The 19,033-nt window shown below is 42.6% G+C and overlaps 1 protein-coding gene across 1 annotated transcript in view; it reads left to right on the top strand.

Moving 5' to 3' along the window:
- Xkr4 (XK, Kell blood group complex subunit-related family, member 4) overlaps window positions 1-19,033 on the top strand; it is a 392,869-nt gene that overhangs the window by 242,105 nt on the left and 131,731 nt on the right. The gene's annotated exons all lie outside the window — the stretch shown is intronic.

Genomic DNA, 19,033 nt, shown 5'->3' on the forward strand with positions numbered 1-19,033 from the left:
TTTTTCCTGGTACCAGAACTGAACTCATGACCTCGCACTTGCCAGGCAAGCGCTGTGCCACTGAGCTAAATTTCCAGCCCTGACAACACATATTTATATACTACAAAATTTTATAAAATGTATGTTATTATCAGGCTAATACTTTTCTGTGGCATTGTTTGATAACCTCATTAATAAGATTATTCTATTTATAAGAGAACTGCCCTGGTGTTTTCTTAGGACCAAACCCATTCTAGCATAAAGCAGGGAGATGATTAGGCAAACCGGTAAAAATGCGGGTGGTAGGTGGACGCACGGATGATGGGTAAGAGGCTGTTTCCAGTAAAACGTTATTTGTCAGGGGTTGTGAGTGAGCAGCTGCTGCTAGCGGACAGCGTGTTGCATCACACTGCTGTCGTCTTAAGCTCAGCAGAGCCCTCCTTGCCCACATCTATACACACAGGTGCTGCCACATCCCGGTCATGCTCCAACCTGAGACTCAGCGAGGGGTGGCTGAGCGACAGGGCCTAGTGGAGACAGGCCATGAGCTGAGCATACAGAGGCGTACACGCTGTCATCTCACTACCTCATCAGAAAGTCTTGTACAGACCACTGAATACTATCTGTGCGCTCCAGGTGTCTCCAGTGCAGAGGTCACAGCTTGAGTCCAGTGACCTTCAACTCCCTCTCTTCCTTGAATCAGTGAGTGTCCAATACGCATACAGTGCCAGGTAAATGCTTAAATAAAAGGCCAGCAACCAAAGATACAAATGGAATTGGAAGGCAACAGCAAACCAAGTCACAGTCAAAGATTCAGTGCTCATCGTTAGAACAACTTGGAAACTCCTGAGTTCAGAAGTCTTTTAAAGGGAAAAGAACAAACGTGGAGCAGCATTACCTTTCTGCAGCCATGGAGTCTCGTGTGGCTTTTCTAAAAGATATAGAAAATTGTAAAGCAGAAAATAGTGGAGACAGAAAAAGAAAGATGAGATAAAGTCTAAGAAAACGAGACACTTTTTCAATATAAGAACTTTATGTAGAATTTCACAGAAAAGGGAGGACAATCTTTAGTCTTTCTCAGATTACTTTTCCTGAATGTAGGAACCAGTTTGTGTTTCTCTGGGTTGTGGTTCTTCCCTGATATCTGTTTCCACCAACTTGTCTATATAGCACTACGGGTTTACCTCAAGCATCTGCATAGGCTTGCCTACCAGATTCCAACTTGGTCAAAGGAAACTTGCTGTCAAACGTCAGAATCCTACAGTAAACTCTATCACTCCCAAGGTGGACAAAAGAATAGGATGATTCAAAGATCACTGGGATCGATGCAGCCATTGGGCACGGATGAGAATAAAGAACCCACTAGGTCCAGGCTAAGGCTGCTCTCTCTTTAAGGAGGGATGGGGTACAAGCTTTTATTGCAGGATCAGAGTGAAATTCTTGACAGCAAACAGCAGAACAACAAACCTTCCAGCAAAGACCAACTCAGGCCTCACTGTCTGACATTACAAAGGGAATCTCTCTTCAGGAGGTATGCTTCTAAATACTCCTCCACTTACAGATGATCCCAGTTTCAAATGAACCAGCTTGTGAATCAAATTGATGTGGGCTACCAGAACAGAGCTTTGCCCCTCTAGGAAAGGAAAAATAAATGTGATAAAAGAGCCTAGTTTGGTATGCACGTTCATACATCTGTAGTGGTACGAAACTCTTGAGATTTGAATGCAAAAAACACAACAGTGCTGTGAATGCAAATAATCAATAGGACTAAAATCGGTGAGGTCTGAAGTAGTCAAGTTGGGTTAGCATATCTTCACTCTTTTTCAGCATGCAGGGAATAATCCTAGATCTGTAAGTCATTCTGTATGTGACTGCGTCTAAAATTAATTTAGGATGAAAGGAAAATTGCTTTTTTTACCTCAATTTCACTACTACCACTCTCCAAAGGACACTTTTAGAAACAAGAAGAAAATCAAGCAAAAAGTATGACAGTTTAAAGTAGATGCTAAAAATTGTATTCTCCTTGAAGAAGTTGGCCACTATTAGCTGTAAAAACTCTTCCTCAGCGCTGCCCACTGATTGAGTCATTAAGTCAGAGCTTCCTCTTTGTGCTGGGGGCTCACCGGCCGCTGGGAGAATCGCTGAAGCATAATTCTCCTTCAGCTCCTCCCAGCCGGAGGAGAACCTGGCTCTGGAGCTGAGACCAGCAGCCAGGACAGAGCTCAATCTCGAACCTGAGCATGCAGTTTTTTTCACTCTACAATGTCACAGTAGTGTTGGAGGGCACTAGCAGCTCCTCTTTGGATGTAGAACCTTCCCGAGACCAGCCAGCCATCCCTGGAGTGGACGAAACACACTAGGAAGTCCGAGGGCACACATCATTATGACGCTGCAGGGTGGTCAGTGCGCATGCACTCCGGAGCCTCTCCAGTTTGCCTGCTCCAGGATTCCAGTCTCAATTTCATACCCACTGGGAGCGGGAAGGGAAGGCGCGCGGCTGGAAAGGAGAGGAAGGAGACTCCAGTAAGCAGAGAGGGACAGTGGGACTCCTGGCATTTTCCACATTGGGGGCCCCGCCTGTCGTGTTAAGGATGGTTAGTAAGTTGTAGTCCAGATCCTGTGAGCTCTGTTTCTGAGTAACATCTCCAGCGCACCCATTTACCTTCTGTCTCCTAATTTCCCTGCTCACTCCTCTCTCCCTCACTCAGGCCCTCTGACGACCCTTGCGCTGCACATCCTTCCTTGCCTCCTTCGTTCCGTTCTCCGTACAGCAATCAGAGTGGTTGTTTAGACTCTGATCATTCGGAACACTTACGACTTGCCTTCGAGATTTCTCTTGGCATTTACTGAAAATTAATTCAAATTCCTGAGCAAGTTTGAAAAGCCATCCCATCACTGCATTCCCGTTGTTGGTCAGGACTCTGAATCCACACTGTTTTCCTCTGTTCTGGCAATCATCCCATTTCTTCCCATCTCAGTACTTTGCACATGCTGTCAGCTTCTCTCTGGAAGATTCACATTCTTGAATGTGAGAATCTTGAGGCTGGCCAATTTGTACACGTCTTCCAGAATTCAGCTCTATTTCCCCATGGCCTGTCCTAACTGCGCATTCATAATTTTGTTCCCTCACTAAGATTTCCTCATAAAATCCTGGACATCAGCTTGTGACTTTAGGCATCTTTCTTACAGCTGCTAGGCCTCAATTGGGTCCTGTGTACCAGGGAATAGTACTAGTACTTTATTCACTGGATTGTAAAATTCAGTAGTATGCTGATAGATGCAAAATGCTTGCCAAAGACACTGTGCACATAACATGGAGCTTCTTAGACTTTCTATGCATACCATTACCTACCCCAGGCTCTTACTGAAGTGCAGAATCTAACTGAGTATGTCTTATGTTGGGCCCAATGCTTACAGCAGGGAAACAACAGGTGGAAATTTTAATAATATGTGGGAACAGGAAGAATAGACCCAACCTGAGATCATAAAACTTGGGTCAATGGATATTTTTTAAAAGGAAGATCAGGGCTTTGATACTTGGGGCAGGAACTAGGAAAGAAGCCTCAGACTTTGGTGTGTCTGCTCTAGAGAATCTGGTACCAGTGAAGATGCAGGAATGGAAGGAAACATTTTTAGACATTTTGGGTCTGAAATGGGGAAAGATAACCAAGTTAAAAAAACCTGAGACTATTAAAAGAGAAAGAAAACAGGATTTTAAAAAAGCCACCAAAAATGTAGGATCTTTGGTTCTGTCTAAATACAAGCAAAGGTCAAAGACTAATGGTCAGTTACCCTTCTTGATCTTTTGGTCAAGAGCCCATACAATGATAATCTGAGAATCTGTACAAAGGTAAACTGCTCTAGAGGATCTCCTAAGGTCCTTTTTCTTCTTGTGATTACTATTTCCTGGTTACAGTTATCCTCCTCATCTATGACTTTTCATTCATGGATTCAACCAATGGAAATATCAGGAAAAAAACTGGCACCATATAAAAATATTCAGGACAAAAATTAGTCAGGCTTTCCTTAAATCGAATGGCTACCAATTTGTCTTTTCTTGTCACTTCTCCCTAAACAGTGCAGGTTAAGAAGTAGAAGTATTAGCAGTGTCTGTATGGTTCAGCTTTTGTAACTAACCTACAAATGAATTAAAATATACAGGAGGATGTGTTTAGGATATATGCAAATGAGATGAGCATCTATGGATTTTGGTATCCAAAGGAAATCCTGGATCTAATCCCTTGAGGATACCGAGGGAAAATGCCGATTGATTTTGTTAATGTGTGTCTAGCCTCTTTTTGTTGGCAGAGATCTTGATTCGTGTCCAGATGGTTGTCCTCAGTCATGCAGCATTGCTCAGTGTCATAGCTCCTGTGTTCAAAATTTGTGCTCCGTGGAGCATCCAGGGAAAGCTGAGCAGGATCATGGTACACTACATAATCCTCTTAGTGAATACATGTAAACCTCTCCTGATATGTATATAGCAGTCACTGGATTTTGACAGCTGGGTGTGCCTGACTTCACAATGCAGCTTTGTGCAGAAATGCTCCTTTGTAGAAGGAACATATAAGTAAAACACATAAAATCAGGTCTTTACTAGATCAGGTCAATGCCAACCTACCTACTCGTACATTCCCACTTTTCCCAAATGGCTTTAATTCTTAGCCTCCAGTTTCCACTTTTACTTGTCTTTATTGGAAAATCACATTCTGTCCTCCAAGTGTAGGTAGCTGGAGTGTTGAGGGAGTTACTGAGTGCTATGGTTTGGGTATGAAATGCTCTCAGTGGCCCATGGTTTCCAGCCCATAATGACATTGAGAACTGGCAGAACCCTTAAGAATTAGCACCAAGTGCCAGGAGGTTAGGTCATCAGAAGTCTGACCTACAAGGGCATTTTGCAGCCCTTGCATTTCCTCTCTTTGTTACTGGACCACCATGAGATAGAGGTCTCTTCCACCGCGTGCTCCTTTCATGACGTGCTGCCTCATTGCAGATTCAAAAGCAGCTGGACAAACTGACCACGGACTGAAGCTCCATAGCAGTGAGCCAGAGTAAAGCTTTCTTCTGTAAATGTTTATCATCTCGGGCATTTTCTCACAGTTCTGGAAAGTTAATGCACTGGAAATTTCTTCCGATGGCCCATGTGCATAGGAAAACTTTGCTGAAAAGGAAAACCTACTTCTATCGTCTTTCCGTAATACTAAAAAAAAATTATGTGTTCCCTCTCTGCCAATAGCTTACTTTGAGTACTTTAAGAATAAAAGAGAGGAAAAGGGAGCTGAAAGAAATTTTTAAATTTTTAAAAATTCTTTTGTTAATTGTCCTGTGAGGCTATTGGTAAAGTTGGCAGTTAGGGAGTTGTGCTCAAGCACCAAGCAACACTGTCACTTGCTAGCTAGGTAACTAAGGAACCCCTCTATTGTTGAAAACACTTCATCTGTCATATCCTGACAAGGACTCTGACAACCTAAACCGCTAGCTTTCAAGAAGCTCCGCTTCAGAATAAAGCAGGTAGAGAGAGGCCCAGACACCTGAGTCTCTACCGGTCCTAAACTGAGATGGATGGGCTAGAGAAGAACCCTCCTATCTCCGCATCCGAGTTTTCCCTCTCCGGCCACTGTCTCCTGACTGGGCCTGGCTCTGTCTCTCTCTCTCTCTGGATTTCTTTTTTTTTTTTTTTTTTTTTTTTTTTTTTTTTTTGGTTTTTCTCTGGTACCGGGAACCGAACTCACGACCTTGCGCTTGCCAGGCAGGCGCTTTTGCCGCTGAGCTAAATCCCCAGCCCCTCTCTCTGGATTTCTGGGAGAAAATGAAAAGCATAAATAAGAGTGCCAGTCTGTGAGTGGGCCCTTGTTCCAAGTCCCTTTAGATCTGTCGCGTTTGCAGTTACTATTTTAGTTAGTTCATTAACACATTTATTGAATGTCTATTGTGTGTGATGGTGTGCGAAGCTCTGTGCAAAATTTATCCTAAAAAACATTCACTTTGCACTGAAAGTTTATAATGTGGCATTACAAGCAGCATGACAAAACATTTAAAACCCCCAACTTTATCTAAGTATATACTGGAGGAGTGGCTACATTTTCTAGATGAAATAGGAGTCCTTAGAGTATACCCACTCACCTCTGCTGTGACGGTCCTTTGTTCATCCTTGGACAGGGCTGGCTGATGCATTCAGGCTCTGTGTTGGAAGGAACCATCAAGGTGTCTGGCTCAACATCGTATCTGACCTGTCTCTGATCAAATCCACATCTGCTCACCACATTCAATCACAGGTCCTCCACTTCACCAGGGTGCCTGCTCAGTATCAGAAGACTAATTCATTTAATTTCATTTAATTACATAATATATAAACAGGCGAGGTATGAGTATGGAAAGAGAATTTTGATAACTTTGAGAAAATTGACTAAGGCCAGGCCAGGGTGGTGCATTTCTAATATTGCGACAGCAGAGCATCAGGACCCTTGGGAAGAAGGTTTGCTCCGCTTTACAGTGCTGTGGACCACGGGGCTTCATTCCTGCCTTTCTGCTCTCCTGGAGCATGCTGCATGCACTTCCGGACACTGGCACTCCTCGTTCAACGTTTACAGAGAGCTGTGTGCAAAGTCTTCTAGCAAGCCCCGAATCCTTCTGGTTTTTGTTCTTCTGTCTCAGATTACTAGCTTCTCCTTTTACTCTCTCTCTCTCTCTCTCTCTCTCTCTCTCTCTGTGTGTGTGTGTGTGTGTGTGTGTGTGTGTGTGTGTGTGTCTGATGTGTCAATGAAAGTACCATCCCATCCCCAATCGGGAAAGTAGAACATGTTAGATACCCCAAAAAGAAGGGATATAAATCAGACATTCAGCCTTGAGGTGTTGGGAGGCCGAGAGGTTGAAGAAAGGATGCTCTTGAGTCAGTAGTTTCATAAGGAAAGGAGGAACCTCCTGTGCTCAGGGCTGGGGGGACACAAGAAGGGGTGTAAGACTCCAGGGAGGTGCGTGATGTGGTGAGTGCTGGGTGAACAGAGGACCCAGCCTTGCAGCTGCTAGGACTGCCATGGAGCAAGCCAGGAGGCACTGGAGCATGGCACATGTTAAAAGAGAAAATTATAACAAATCTAGCTTTGCAGATCTTCACTGACTTTACTTGTGATGCTAGAACTGCTGGCAATAATATGAAACTGAAATGGTTCAGGATGCTCTGCCCCACCACAGGGCAAGTTGTATTTACAGCCAGAAAAGAGGAGGTGACATACAGGAAATGGACATGACGTAGAAACAACCCAGTTAGGTACAGCTTGTGTGTGTCTTGTTTTCATGTGGTTTGAACAGTTGAGAGCTTGTGGTTGGCTGAGAGTCAGCTACTCATTACGAAGCAGGGTACAGTCTACTTACTTACAGGTCAAGTTACACTACAGCGCACCATGGACAGAGACATGTTTGACCAAGCTTAACACACACCTAGAGTGTTGCTACTACCCAGCTGCAGTTGCTTCCCTGTGGCCATGAGATTTGTGTGGAGAATGACAACAGAAGCATCAGGCTTGAAGCAAGAGTTTGGAAATCCACTGATAACAGGATTCTAGTCTGGGCTGAAAGCCAGAAAAACACTTATTTCTCCCAACTTCCAACTTCCTACTAGTCCTGGCAGAATCTTAACAGGAGCCAGTCAGGGAATCTGGGAAACAGAATTCATAGATCCTCCCTCAGCCCCACCTCTCAGGGTAGAGGCAACTGGCAGAGTTTTGCATTCTGTCTTGCAACTTTTGCCTGTCTCTAGCTGAGAAACTTTATAACAAGCTTGCTAAAGCGAGTTCTGAGTAAAACTTTGACATGAAAGTCTGAAAAACTGTGATTGTATGAGAAACACAGTAATGCAGATTGCACAATGTCATAACTCCCCCAAGATGCAACTGGACAAACTAATGTATGACCAGCAATCTCATGTGTCACTCAGCATTATCTGGAAATCCTACCCTACATCTCCGTGAGATTCACTGTCCTGCTCAAAATGAAAGGGTCCTCACACTTCCAGTGGTCTACTTCCATCCCTCTAAAGCATTGGCTTCACTATTTCAGTGCAAAAAGTATAAATAATAAAAGAAGAGCTACTCTTTCCCTGTGTGTACATATAGAACAACCTGCCTTATTCTGCAGCTTGCATACTGCTCTGGTTACCATGGCCCAGCCATACTTACACCCATCCAAGGTCTGCTCCTCTCCTCTCCACTGATTGCCTCCTCTCTCCCCTCCTGGACTATCTTGCTCATGAAATTATCTCTCTCTTTCCCCTTCATTACCAGTTTTTTCCCAGAAAGGTCTGGATAATTGTTAACAGCATTTAAAAACATGCCCTAATATTTTCCACCTTTAGTAAAGGAAAATAGACCCCCATCACCACCTATCATATTATTGTCCTATTCTTTGCAGGCAAACTCTTTGAAAGCTTGGTTGATATCCTGTCTCCTCTTCCTTACTGTTCACTTTCTGCGTATGTTTTTGTTTTATAATTTTAGGCATTGGGACACACATGTAATACATATACGTAGTGCAATGTATACATACAGAAAAGTGTGCAGGTATAAAAGACTACTACTGAGGTTAAAGGAGCATTAGCAGCATTACAGAGCCTCTGTTGTAACAGTCCTCATCAGTCCTCCACTCTCTCTGCATGCGATCATTGCTCTGAAAAAGTGGTTTTACAGGTTCTTGAGCTTTATAGTAAATAGAACTATATATTATGGTGTATGTGTGTGGTTGTAAACTGTTTCAGCAGTAGTCTTGTAGGGTAAAATCACAAGTAGCTGTAACCTATTCATATTTATATTGTAAGCACTTCGTTATAAAAATTAACTCAATTTATTTGCCCATGCAATGATTATTGATGGTTACTTGGATTAATTTAAGTTCAGGAGTACTATGGTTTATGCACTTAATACTATTACACATTCATGTAATATAACATAATATAATATAATATTATACACATAATATTATTGTGTATTTTATGTCTTTAACATACATATAATAAATTAATAATATCATACACATAATATTATTATGTGTATTTTTATATGTGTTTAACATACAAATACTCATATTTTGGCTGGGTTAATACAAATGAAACTGCTGAATCATACGTACACATGGAACTTTAGGAAACAATGCCAAAAGTGATGTTACTAATTTACATTCCTACAAGCAGTGTGTATATACGTATTGAGATTGCTCCAAATCCTCTCCAAAATTTGGCATTTAAGATTCCTTAATTTTATCCATGAGTAGTATCTTAATGTGATTTTAATTTGCATCTCTGGCTCAAGCTAAAAAGTTACCCTTCTTTTTACTAACCCTTTAATCCAGTTCATCAGCAAATTTTGTCTGTTCCACCTTCAAAATACGTTGAAAACTGACCACCTTTTAATATCACCATTGATGACACCTTAGTCAAAGCCACAACCTGGCTACACTTCTTCAAATATACAGAAAAGATCAAATATAAATCAGCTTCCTGGCAATGAGAAATAATAAAAGCACTACCACATAATATCTGAGAATTATATTTTATGGTTTATTTTATAGGCTTATTTTGTCTTAACATATAATACATTAAAATAGAATCGAAATATGGATACTAGTTTATAACTTTGTTTTTGATGACACATCATAAGTATATTCCAAGACAGTACATATATAATTCTATATCATTTTAATGATTATACATTATACCCACATATAGGTTAATCTTTCAACTAGTTCTCTTTTTCAAATTATACACTATCCTTTAACTTACTGCAATAAATAATATTATGATAAACACATTTATAGTTTAATCTTTGCAGAGAACCTTACTTATTTCTTCAAGATAAATACCTGAAAGTGAAAGTGCTGAATTCAAGGGCAAGCAGCAGTTGAAGGTGTTTAATACACAATGCGCTGTTGGTCATTTGAATGTACATTTCCGATAAAGAATTCAGTAATGTCTGAAGTTTCCGATCTGAGTGCACAAGGAGTCTGTGAGAGCAACAAATGTGACAAAACTTGAGAATGGGACAAATGCCTTGAGGTTTGGGTCTCCATAGTTCCCCATCTGAATGAGAAATGCACAACGGACAGACGTTACCTGAGCTCTTCCTCTGCTACTTCACTACGTTCATCTTCGTAAGCCTTATTTAGTTTATTCTATCAGTGACCCTAATTCATTATTGTAATGAAAAATTTTAAGAGCAGATTTAGCAGAGACTTGTTTTAAATGAAACTTTAAGAAAAGCAATATAATTTCCTAGATATACCTGACAAAAAACGTTATCAAGTGTCAAACTGTATATAAATTATGAAACATTATGAAGCCTCTATGTTGGATGACTGTGATTGGTTTAAGTTTTTCTAAGCATACTAATTTATCCACTAGAGTTTGTCACCAATTACAAAGAGCATAAAAGAAATACAGCTTGTCCTGTCCTCCCAGAGGACAGCCACTTCAATAAAGGCAGAACAGCAAGGATGGCACTAGTGCTGATGCCAGCACACAGTCACACAGCCCTTCCTGAAGAGAATGGAGCTATGGCACTCAGCATGTAGAAGGAAACCAGTCAGTGTTTGTGGACTAGAAGGAAGAATGGATGCCTGGTGTGAGACAAAGTCCTATGCAAGGCAAAATCAATACAAAAACAAATGGCACCACTCCTGCTCACAGAGTTCGATCTAATGGGAAAAAAAAAGGCAAGGAAATTATTGTAAGTCAATGTGATATGCCCTATTATGGGTCCCTTTGAGGTCATTTGGTGACCTAGAATACTCTCTGATGGAAGATGATGCAGGAAAGCAGAAATGCCGTGTCTCCGTCACTTTCTCATCTCCGGGACGTGATACCTGACACCCACAGCCCAATGGAGGAAAGGGTTATTTTAGCTCAGTGTGTAGAGACTGGCTCCGTAGTTGGTGGCTCACAAGCAGAAGGTGTGGTGGAAGGACCTGGACAGAGGGAAGCGGCTCACTGCATGACATCCAGGAAGCAGACTAAAGGAAGGAGCTGGGAAGGGACACACCCTCCCTGCCATGCCTTCGGTGAGCTACCTCTTTTACCAGGCCCCACCTCCTAACTGCACACTTAGTTATGAACTCACCAGGGACTAATCCAGCACTGAGTACAGCACCCCCACATCCCATCTATGAGCGCATGAGGCTTTGGGGGGACATCTAGGCATAAACCCTAACACTAAGATCAAATGAAGGGGACATTAAGGAATGTTGAAAGAATCAAGCAAGTTTTCATGAGAAAACAGACTTTGAGTTGGACCACAAATGACGCCCAACTCCCCACTCTGGTGAGTGACAGGAACGTCAGTGTTTCATAAGCAAGAGATAGCAACGTAGACAGAACAGAGGGGGAGGCTGTGGGCTGGACCTGGGCCTCTGCCTGTTGAGCCGCGCTGGTGCTAGCACTCTCCTCCAAGTAACAAGATCTTAGATGTTGTTTACAACACATAATTGGATTGATTGCTAGCACTTAAAAAACCTCTCTAGTGGAAGAGTCTATCCTCGTAGGTATGCTTTTAAAAGTACCACAACCTATTTTTCTATTTCTTACTATTTTTTCTTGCAGTGGTGGCGATTGAACCTAGAGCTTCCTACATGCTAAACACATGGTCTGCCACTGAGCTACAACTGCACTGCCATATATTTCTTATATTTGAGTGTTTTGCATTGTTCAATACTTGGCAATATCAGTGTATACATCCATAAAGCAGTAGACTACTAGGCTGCCTAATCAATGCATAGATGGAGTTCAATTTTAAAGACTCATCATCACCAACCACTTTAGAAGGAGAGAATCACAAAGCTCACATGCTGCGCAGGCCACATCACTAAAGTATTGGCAGGATAAATGATGGGTGTCACGGGGTAATGATGTTATTGATCTCTTTATTTCACGTTCGGTAGACTCTGAGTCATGGTGCCATCCTAGGTTATACTTAGAACAGAGAGAAGCTTCATCTGCTGATCATTGATTTGGGTGCTTGAAATCAACTCTGTGTGGTTTATCAGCCCCCAGCACAGCTGTGAAGAGCTTTGAATTTGAATCATTTTGAACATAATATGAAATAAGGGGCCCGACTATTTTTAGGTTGTACTTAATTATCTCTAATAATCAAGCACAAATCTTGGTACTTTTCCACTCAGTATTCCTCCTCTCCTCTCTCTCTCTCTCTCTCTCTCTCTCTCTCTCTCTCTCTCTCTCTCTCTCTTTCTCTTTCCCTCGGTCGCAGGGCAATGCACTAGGCCAGGTATGTGTGAACAGACAGTGTGATCGATCGCACGTGCTGCGGTGATGGGGCTGGGCGCTGGAAGCGAAGTCCAGTTCAACCCCGTTTGAGACGGAGAAGAGCTAAAGAGCTGTCTGCCAAGCATTCGCTTCCCTTGGCCTTTCCAACGCTGCTCTTTGCTAACCTCTAACTTCTCCAAGTTTCACAAGTGTTTTATCACTTCGCAGCTTTAAGGACACAGAAGCCAGCACTTATTTTCCATTTGACTGACCGATAACCGCCGCTCCAACTTAGAGGTGATGTTTGCTTTGACTATCAACATGCTGTAATTATTATTTCTAAACACTAAAAATAACCATTGTGAGTGGTAATCAAAATGTTTGCTGAGCAGGGACCAAAGGATAGACAAGTGAGTTCAACTCATTAAAAAATTCAAAAGTGGCTTCCTAGGGTATTTTCTCAATCAGTCTATTTTTGTTGTTACTGGGAAACCGCAGAAAGCTGTGTGATCCAGGTTTTTTTGACCCAATTCTATTTTGAGAAGGTCGGTGGGTGAGTGAAGCACTCATAACCTCTTACAGTTTCCGTACCATAAAGCATACATTCTTGTATAGAAATAAACTTTGTATTTATTCAGCAGATTGGTGTTAAATTTTTAAAGCACTCTTCAGACGTGTAAGCTAATATTTTCTTGATGACTCAGCAGAAACAAAGAGAAATAAAGATTCAAGGTCATTTCCTATGAATGATTTAAGAAAGATGGGTTTTTTTCAAAGTATACTGCAAAAGAGGGAGAGAGAGGGACACAGAGAGAGAGAGAGGGAGAGGGAGGGAGAGAGGGAGGGAGAGAGGGAGGGAGAGAGGGAGGGAGAGAAAGAGAGAGCGCGACAGAGAGCACCCTGTATATGGTTAAAGCCAGATGCCGGTGGTGGTGGGGGAGCCACCGCTTCACTTGCTGTGTAAACGCTGTTAGTATAAAATCACATGGAGATTCACTCTTCAGAGCGCACAATGAGCTTCTGATTGCAGAAGGCCAGGGCCTGCTGCGTGCTGCCTGCTGCAGGTTTTGTCAGCACTTTCATTGTGATCCTAAATTTCCCCAGCTTAAAACTCAGCTGTAGAAAAACTCTGAGAGTAGGAGACTACGGAGACTCCAAAACCTCAAAACTTTTTCAAAAGTCTGTAATATTATCAGATTAAACACTTGGACAGTACTATAGGCTGGACATGAAGTTCTTTTTTTAAATTGATTTTATTGTTATGTTTTTGATAGACACATCGATCACATTCACCATAGGGAATTTGTGCCTGTACATAATATATCTTAATTCATTTTTTCCCATTCCCTCCCCTCCCTTCAATCCTTCCCCTCTCATTCGCAAAGCTTTTTTTCTATTGTTTTTCTTCCATTCTTGTTTGTATTTCTTATCCCCATCCCTTCACTTCCCCCTACCCCCTCCCTTATTCCCCTTCCCATTTGAACGTTTTCTTTCTACTTCCCAGTATCTGTCCTTCATTCTGGTCCTTGATTTTCTCACACAAGACAAAAAATGCGATATTGGAATGTGTGTGTCCAATTTCTCACTTAAAATTATGTTCTCAAGATATATCCATTTACCTAAAAATGCCTCAAATTTATCTATCTTAATGGCAAGGTAGTACTCCATTGTGTTTAAAAACCACATTTTCTTTATCCATTCATCCACTGATAGGCATATGGGATGTTTGAAAGATTTAGCTATTACAAATTATGCTGCTATAAACATGAGTGTGCACGTATTGCTGTGGTCTTTCAGGAAGATACCTAGAAGGAGCACAGCTGGGTCAAATGGGACCTCTAACTGTAGTTTTTTGAGGAATCCGCAAACTGATTTCCATAGTAGTTGTACCAATTTACACTCCCACCAACAGTGGAGAAGGGTTCCTTTTTCCCCACAGCCCCGCCAGCATTTGTTATGGCTGATTTCTTGATGATAGCCATTCTCTCTGGGGTGTGATGGAGTCTCAGTGTTGTTTTAATTTGCACTTTTCAAATGACCAGTGATGTTGAACATTTTTTCATATATTTAGTTGCTGTTTGCACTTCTTCATCTGTCTATTCATTTCAGATGTGAATGAAATTCTGTGTGCAGGGTGAAAAAATGTGAATTTCCAGTGAGTGCATGTGTTAGATAGCTTTTCATTACTATGACAAAATAAATGAGATAATCGAAACAAATGTTTAATTTATCTCCAAACACTGGAGCTGCAGGCTTCCTCGCTGGGCCCTGTTGCCTTGCACCTGTGGCCGAGGCAGTGTCCCATGGCGGGGTGTGTGGCGGAGGCGGCCTGTTCACCTCAAGCGGCCGGAAATGAAAGGGAAAAGAAAGCACCAAGTGCGGTTGTCCCCTTGAGGACGCAGCTCCAGGAAGGAAAGGCCTCCCACTAGGCACTGCCTCCCGAGCCTCCGTCACCTCCCACAGCACCAATCAGGGGACCAAGCCTTTGACACCTGACCTTTAGCAGACGTTCTAGACCCAAATTATTAGCGGGGAGGGGGGAAGGTGTCAAAGAAGGCTGATGCTAATTTAGCTAATTTGTTAACTGAATCAATGAATTAAAACCCTAATTTAAGATAATCCAGAACATTCCCCCTACCATGTAAACAGACAACAAATATTTTTAATGAGGCTCTTTGGACTAAATGACTGAGCAAGTAAACGTAAAACATTATTTCATAGGCTTTAAGAAAGCAACTTGGAAAAGTGAAGCTCTTATGAAAGCCTTTTGGAATGAATTTCACATGCTTAACGTCTTCCGAACGCAAAGAGATATTTCTTTCAAATTAAAAGAGGCCAGGGAATTTCACAGAAGTGAGAGTGGTGGATCTTGCAGAGCAAGTAAAGTGACTTCAAATGCAGAATTTCTTGGAAGGGGGGTCTCACACGAACAAGTCTAGGTCAGAGAAGTGCATAGACCAGGCACTGTACCGCTGCTAATGCAAGGAGCACAAAGCATCCAGCTGGATCCTGAAGCTCAAGGGTCCTAAAACTCTACTCCTTAGACCTAGATCTCACAGTGGCAGGCCATTCTATGTTAATCAGGACCTGAAGGAAATCTTCATTCATTATCACGATCATTCATTCAATAAGCATTCATTGGGTAGCTACCTATGAAGGCATGGGTTGGAGACAGAAAAATTAAGATGACTGGAAGCATTTATTCTTTATTTTAAAGAGAAAAAAATAACAACAAATATATGCAAATTAATTAATGTAATACATCATATCAATAGAGCCAAAGACAAAAATCACATGATCATCTCAATAGGTGCAGAAAAAACTTTTGATAAAGTCCAGCACGCATTCATGAGAAAAACTGTACAGAAAATCGGAATAGATGGTCTTTACCTCACTCTGATAGAAGCCATCTATGACAAACCAACAGCCAACATCTTACCAAATGAACAAAAACCGAAAGCTTTCACTCTAAATTCAGGAACAAGAGAAGGATGTCCGCTGTCACCGCTCCTATTCGAGATCATGCTGGAGCATTTACTTCTGAAGGGGCCGCAGCCTGGGAAAGAGGAGCAGCGTATGACCGAGTAAGGTCAAAGGCTGTCCTGTCCCGGGTAGTGCAGGGGTGAGAACAAAGGCTTCCCTTCTCCTGTGAAATCAACTGTCAGATGAATAGGTGAAAAAAGGAAATGTGGACAAGTGTGTTAACCTCCACAGGGAAAGAACTGGAGCACAGGGGTCAGGTAGAGGAACCCTGACTCTCCCGCCGCTGAGAATTCCCCAGTGCCAGTCCCTGGAGTGCTGTTGGCTGAGCTCCAGGGGCCCAGGGACACCCAAAGAAGAAGGGATTGGTTGATCCCCCCAAGTGGGAGCATCTTTGTACACCCGGTAGCTGTTTTTTAAAAAGCCTGAGGATATAGCTCAGTGAAAAACCTCTGGGCTCAGTAGCTAAGATTACTGAACAAACAAAAAAGTCAGAGGATGTAGCTCAGTAGCTGAGTGGGAGAATGCCTCGGCTCAGTTCCCAGTACCACACACACACATGCATACACACACAAAGGACAGCAGGGTAGGGGGAGCCTCCCCTTGTTACGGCATGGGTAAACGTGAGGGACGCTATGCTAGGTAAAATGAACTATCCACAGAGAAAGACAGACGCTGCATGATCCCATTCAGATGGGACACCTAGGCTACACCAAACACAAAGGCCGAAGGTGGATCAGTGTTTGCCAAGAGCTGGGGAGCGGTGCGCAGGGAGCTGTCATTTGACGGGAACAGCTCCGTTGGATGGTAATGACGATTGCACAAAATTGTGGATATGCTAACACTACTGAACACAGCAGTTGTAATGGTTAAGGCAAGTTTTATTTTTACCCAATTTTTTAAAATGGAAAAACAAGGTAGCCCCACCCCCCAAATAGGTAGAACTTCTCTTGTTTGCGTGGAAGGAGCTGCGTCCCCGTGTCTTCTCTCTTCTTTCTCTCTGGCCTCAGATGCAGCAGTGGAAGAGGCCCTCAGAATGTTTCTAAATTTAATAAGTGAGTTTCTAGTTTTCATTCTGTTTCTCTCTTAAACTCTTGTAAGCCAATTTACACCCCTTTTACCTCGCCCTGAAGTTAAACATTAACTCGCAGCCTTTGAGGCCTCTGTCTGGCCTGAGGTCACCCTCGCCCTCCAGGGCCTACAGCCACCTTTGCTGCGCTCCTGTCCTTTCCACTGAGATTGTCCCGCAGGGCCTGAAACCTCAGAAATCCGCTAGCAAACAGCACATGTTCACTGACCTGTATTTATAGCACAAAGTACTTTTAGCCTTCATGTTTTTTGAAAGGATATACATTTATGGTTTTAAAAAATGCTGTGCATTTTCTTTAAAGTTTCTTAAACGTCGCTTACGCTCCACTAGACATGGAAACTAATCTCTTTCTCTCCAGCTCATTAGCCCTGAGGCAATTTCTACAGTCCCAGGATACTATAAGATTCCTAAAACTGGTGATCATAGCTTTGTGATGTTTGGGGACAGCGCAGGCTGAGTGAGTAGCATCAATCCAATAAGTGAATCACCAAAGGTGATTATATCTCTTTCCACCTCTTCATCTCTCTACCCCATACAGAGCATGTGTGCATGCACACACACACACACATACACAAAGTGAAAGACAGAGTGTGAGGTGGTGAGTTCGATTCCCGGTACTGGAAAAAAACAAAACAAACAAACAAAAAGAAGTGAAAGAAGAGACAGAGACAGAGGGGTGAGTGAGAAATACATACCTAGGGTAAGAAGCGCACACTAATTCTTAAACCGCAGTACAAAACATATCGGCTATAATGCCTAACCACAATAGAGAAGCAAAATGATACATGGGCTGCCCCGATTGTGCAAAGCAGAACAAGTTCAGAGTCAGAAGAGACCTTCTCGGGCGTCTTGGTTCCGTCTCTGACTTCGATGTGCAGTGCATTCCTCCACTTCTCCGCGTCTCTTTACTGGAGGGGCAGAGGTGTGCCATACTTCGCAGGGCATCAGCTGAGGAGATGCGCTGGGACCACATGCAGGGCAGATGCCCTGTATCGCGTGGGCGTACCGCAAGTACTCGGGAAGTCCCCCCTCTCTCCTTGTCAAATGGAGACTAACCCTTCTGATGTGTCCCTCGGAATGACTGCACTAGCAAAGGAACTTGGGGAAGCAGTGAGGAGCACGTCATTGCTGTTTTCTTAAGAAATAAGGGAGAGAAGAAGGAAAAGAAGAAAGAAAAGAGGAGAAGAAAGGGAAGGGGGAAAGAAGAAGCACCTAACCACCTGCAAGGTCAGGAGGAAGCTCTGAGGCCCTGGCAGTTGACTGTGCCAGCGTGCCCCGCTGTGGCTTGTGTGTCCCTCTGACGTGCCACTGGGCGGGACAGCCACAAGCTGGGCCCGCACCCCATGAACACAGGAAAATATCTGGATGAAGCCATAATCTGATATCGTCAGACCCCCAAAACACTTCTGGAAATGCTAATTAGATTTTCTCCAGCCTTTTTTAATTTAGTGAGTTCCAGGAGAAGATCACACCTCTCCTAACACTTATAAAGAGAATTTGTGCGCGAGATTGTGTGCGAGTAATACCTACCTGATGCTCCAGGCAGCATGTTGCCATGGTAGCAATAGCATTTTGTCTTCATTGGGGAATAGAAATTAAAACTGACAATGCTTGAGCACAAATGTTTTTATTTGGCCCTGTGAGCAGTATTAATGCTCAGAACTGGTTTCATTGTTATTGTTTTCTGGTTTTGAAATGACAGTACTGTAAAATGTGTGGGACGTGAAACAACGCAAAAGATTTCAGGAAACAAAGACTCCCCCAAAGGAGTTCATTACTCTCATAAATTTACATTTTCAAAGGATGAGAAGATGCCAAAAAGCAGGCTCTTAATGGTCAGACTCAGTGATGCCATCTCAGGACCAGAGTTTGTGGGTAGCTCATGGGGAGCACGTGAAGATAGGTCTGGAAGCCTAATTGGCTATTTTTATGACTTTAAAATTCTGATCTTACATTAGAGCTATTAAATATCCATTGTGCTTCAGGGAACATCTGTGCATTTGGCTCTCACAATAAAGGAAATATTGAAAGTCAAGAGAAGTAGCCTGCGATAGAGAAAAACAAGAGAATGATTAATATGAAATTCAGATAAGTGTGGCCCAGGGGGCTGAGGCAGAGGGAGGAAGGGGTGCCCGACACATCGCTAATGCTCAGTTTCTTAAGTTGAAGGCCATTTTATTATTCTTCTTAGAATTCCACATAGACATTGCCAACACTCGCAATAAATTTTGCTTAAAAAGACA

This window comes from Chinchilla lanigera, unplaced genomic scaffold (genome assembly GCF_000276665.1).
Source record: "Chinchilla lanigera isolate Chin_1 unplaced genomic scaffold, ChiLan1.0 scaffold00053, whole genome shotgun sequence".
Taxonomy (NCBI): domain Eukaryota; kingdom Metazoa; phylum Chordata; class Mammalia; order Rodentia; family Chinchillidae; genus Chinchilla; species Chinchilla lanigera.